This window comes from Hipposideros armiger, unplaced genomic scaffold, assembly GCF_001890085.2.
Source record: "Hipposideros armiger isolate ML-2016 unplaced genomic scaffold, ASM189008v1 scaffold_593, whole genome shotgun sequence".
In the NCBI taxonomy this organism is placed as follows: domain Eukaryota; kingdom Metazoa; phylum Chordata; class Mammalia; order Chiroptera; family Hipposideridae; genus Hipposideros; species Hipposideros armiger.
The window spans coordinates 928,828-933,679 of NW_017731943.1; positions in this window are offsets into that span (position 1 = coordinate 928,828).

The following is a 4,852-nucleotide window of genomic DNA, read 5'->3' on the forward strand; positions in this document are numbered from 1 at the left end:
AAAAACTTAGGAATTCCTGGGCCTGCCGAGTGGCTCAGTTGGTTAAGAGCTCGCTCAAGAGTGCAAGCTCTGAGCAACAGGGTCGCCGGTTTGATTCCTGGCCCGAGCTGAGCTGCCACTGAGCTGCCTGGCTCAGCTAAAAAAGAATTATTAGAAATAAATAAATAAAAAATAAATAAAACTTAGGAATTCCTTAATTCTGGAATTTTCCACTTAGTATTTTCAGACTGCTGCCGACCTTGGGTAACAAACAGCAGAAAACAAAACCATGAATAAGGGGGGAGCTACTGTATTTCCATTTTTAGTTAAAAGACTATTCATTGTTTTCACTATTATGACTACATAAATATTGCTTATGCTGAACCAGATAGGATACTATGATGGTTTTAATTTCTTAGGCAATTTATTTCCCCTCTAGTTACTGAAGTCCTAAATTTTTGTGTATTGATTCTTTACTTAGTTTTCTTTGAAGATCCAAATCTTCTACAGTTTCCAATAGCGCTTTAAAATGCCTCTCAGTACACTTTTCTTGACAGTCAAACATGTCAGATGAGTTATTAGTTCTAGGTATTTTCCTGGAAACGGCTTTCATGCTCTGATCTGAACAGTTTGCTCTCTAAACCAGATAAACATGTTTTATTTTTTTCCTGGGATTATTTACTTTCATCTTGAAAATTGCCTTTGCTTCTACCCTCGATTGACCCTCCCCCCATGTCTCTTGTATATAATTTTGGTTTTGATTCAGCTGTAAGTAAAAAACAAAACAAAGTAAAAAACCAAAACCTTCTTAAAATTTGCTTCAATAATGGAAGTTTATTTCTTTTTATGTAAGAAAAACCTAGTAGGAGATAGTGCTGTGGCTTCACAAGTATCAAGTGCCCAGGCTCATGTTCTGCTCCTCTACCATACTTACCATGTGGCCTCATGGTCCAAGGGGGGTGCTCCGTCTCCAGCCATCGTGTCTTCATTCCAACCAGTATCAAGGAGGAATGGTGCAAAAGGTACACCTCCTCCTTTAAAAACACTTTCCTTACGTTTTCTTGTCCAAAACATAGTTCCTTGGCCATATCAACTTGCCAGGATATAGTTCTTTTAAGAAATAAATTCTTTTTTCTGAGCTGCAATATTCTCATCTAAAATTTGGAATTATATTATCAAGTACAAAGTGTATAATGGGTAATGGGAGACAAGTACCACATCTAACATAATTAGCTTCATTGGAAAGAGGAGGGAGATCTCAGGAATGGGCAGAGGAAGAAGTCACACTGTGAGGCAGGCTGGGTGACACCTTTAGCCAATACCAGGGGAAGCTCAGGAGCTAAAATAGCTCATCAGGGATGTCCTTTTGGGGTCACAATAGCTGGGCCTTATATCCCTGCCTCTGTCAATCGTTAGATGAGTGTCCCTCCGGGAAGCATATGATCTTGGGTCAATCAGCTCTCTTTAGCTAAAGCAACCTCTGAGGAGGCTGACAGCTGTGTTTGACAGCCCTACCTACTGTTTAATCCTACCAGGATAAAAAGTGCTTCTCTAAAGGGGAACCTGGAGGGCTCAGCTTCACCGTTATCACCAACCACAGGAGATTTCGTTCTTTCAAAAATTTGTTTAAAGTCTCCTTAGCTAAGGTAAACATGAATAGGAATGCTTGAGTGCAAGTTTAAAACAGGATCATTGAGTGAATGCAAAGCAACACCACTGGGGCCAATCGCAGAGCATCCCTAAGCTCTAAGTATTGTAGAAAATGTAAGACAAGACCTTCATCATCATCTTATAGGTAAGTATATTTAGGAATCCATCCTTACAATACTATTACTTAGAACTTGTTGCCTGTTCAGAAAACTGGACTCTCCTCCCTGGGAACCAGAAGACAAATTCAATTCTAATTTTAGTATCTGCCTAACAAAAGGTCGATGCTCCCATCCAAGGCAAATTCTTTCTTGATATGATGCTTATACAATGCTCCTTTGACTCGTTTATGTTTCCGAATATGTGCAGCCATGCACAATAGTTAATATGAAGTGTCTTTACCATGTGCTCTCATGAAACCTGCTGATATACCCAAGCCCTTCACATCATCTGAAGACCTTTCCAGGGGTCATAATCCCAATGCTGTCATCCTCGTGTCCAAGTTTCATTACCTCTGTGTCTTGTTTCTGTTTGCGACACGTTTTGATGTGTCATTGCCCAAATTCACCTTTGATTTCTGTTTCCTCAAAAATTACAGAAAATGTCAATTGATTGAAGACAATGCATTTTAAATATTTATAATTCCCATCTCTCTCGCTTTCTAAATTGGTTAGGCCCTAAAGAAGATCCTCTTGGTTATTCAGAGGCTTGATAGATAAAGACATAAATAAGGATGGTGACTGAAGAAGAATCATTCAAATGGGCTTTTCCAGTTTTGCAAATATATATAAGGGTTCTAGGTACCCATTGTTCTAGGGGAATGGTATTACAAGACACCTGTGAACTTGGGAAAGGATGTTCTTCTGCATAATAGCCCTGGATATGTAGCTCTGGTTCTTAGAGAAGAGGGAAATAAACGTGCATAAGGACTAAGGACCCTTTTCATTCAAAGTTAAAGCACTGGTTTGACAGGTGGAAATGGTCTCACTGTTTTTATAGTCTCACTAAGTTGAAGGCCTTGAAAGCTCACGAGGGAAAAAAGAAGTCTGAGCTGGTGATTCAGGTTCACTATCTAGATTTATGTGTTTCTAGCAAGGGCTGTGTTCCATTCAGGGTTTTCGTTGAACTATCATCTTGGAACCCAGATCATGGGCACCACTATGATCTGTTCAGAACTGGAACCAATAAGGGAACCACTGAGGCACAGGACTCAGTGGGACCAGAGCACAATCCCATCATCATGATAGAAACAAAGCAATATAGGTGGAAAGCGGGGCTCTACTCGCAAACCAGTCTGATTTTTACATGTTCTATACCTAGTGTCCTAGTGTTTCAAAGCAGTGTTTGCAACAATTAAAGAACAAAAGCTCTTAAACAAATTTGGAATAGAGTGAGGCTTCAAGGAGATCCTTAGTTTCCTGCTTATTTGACTGTATGGAGACTGGATTAATTAATTTAAAAATAAAATACATGTGGCTGTCACAGACTAAATGTTTGTGTCTCCCCAACTTTCATATATAGTAGCCCTAACTCTCAAGGTGGCTGTATTTGGAGATGGAGTTTTTTTGGAGGTAATTAAGGTTAAATGACGTTATAAGGGTGGGTCCTGGGTTAGTGTCTTTATAAGAAGAGATACCAAAGGGTGGGTCTCCCCCTCTCTCTCTCTCTCTCTCTCTCTCTCTCTCTCTCTCTCTCTCTCTCCCTCTGTCCTCCTCCCCTTCTCTCTCCCTCCTTCCCTCCCTCCCTCTTCACAATGTGGAAACATAGTGAGATAGTAAGAAGTCAGGAAGAGAGCTCTCACCAGGAAGCAAATGGGCCAGAATCTTGGTCTTGGATTTCCAGCCTTCAGAGTTGTGAGAAAATAAATTTCTGTGGTTTACTCCCCTCAGTCAATGATATTTTGTTATGGCATCCTGCGCCAAGTAATACAGTGACCATATTTGTACTCCAAGCTTATTAAATAGGTCACAATAGTCACATCAAAGGAATGAAGAGCTTTTTTTTTTATTGGTTAGAGGTGCAGGGTCAAGCGGAGCAGGAGCAAATGTCTACAATACCACAAGCAGAAAGCCAGGAAGATATTTGTAACACTCCCAGACACTCACACGGAAGCCAAACAGAAGTATGAATTTAAAGAAAAATTGCGTCCTGATGACTCTGTGACTCAGGTCAGTTTATATTACATACAGTTGGCCATCTGTTACCCTTGGCTAACTAATATGACATTTTAAAAGGCCAACCATAAAACGGTAGATTTTCTTTGTGGTTGGTCTGAATATTACCCATACAAAATCCTGGAGTTATTTTTAGGAAACTATATCTCTCTCTGATGACATTCATGCATGATAATTTTTATAAATATCTTTTTTTTCTCTATTCTTAAAGGAAAAGAAAGTGGAATAACAAAGTGAAATCAGTGGTCTCTAATTCAATTCTGGGATGATTAAATAACAAAAACACATTACCTCTGACCATTTAAGGTGATGTAATTCCAATGCTCTAGTAAGTAATAAATAAAATTCTATTACATTACAATGTTTTGTTTTGTTTTCTTTATAAACTTAGATAGACTCCATCTTTATTTACTATTTAAAAAGGGCACTGTGGGTGATGAGGTACCTATACAGAGTGACAGGACAAATGAACCCCCCAGGATCAATGCAGTGGTTCACTGATGTCCGAACAATATTACTTCCTAATTCTCCATTGCTTACCTTAGTGACAGGCTGAAAAAATAAAAACGTCTTGAAAAGATTTACTGAGCTTAGGACCCAAGCAATTTATTATTCACTTCCAGTTACCTTTAAAAGAAGGCAGTTTTGATTCAAGTCTGATTTCTTGGTCATTTGGAAACTAAGCACTGAGATATATCTTTTGAGGGAGATTTTGAAAATTAGGCTTTCTTCAAAAAAAAAAAAAAAGAAAAAGAAAAACACTAATTTATTCCTCTAGGTAAGTTATAACATGCTGAGTTCTCGCTCATTGTGGCAAGGTCATAGGTCTGCAGCTAACTAAGTGTGGGTTTGATTCTGGATTCCACCACAGCTATATGGCTTCGGGTATGCTTCTCCCTATATGTAAAGTTTGGTATGGCGATAGTGAAAATTAGGTGAGAACATACATAGGAAAAGTGTAGCGCGGGGGCTGGCACACAGCAGCCATTCAGTCGATCATGGTTGCTGTTGTGAAGCTCCTGCTGCTGAGGAGAAGTACGCTGAGGCCGGAG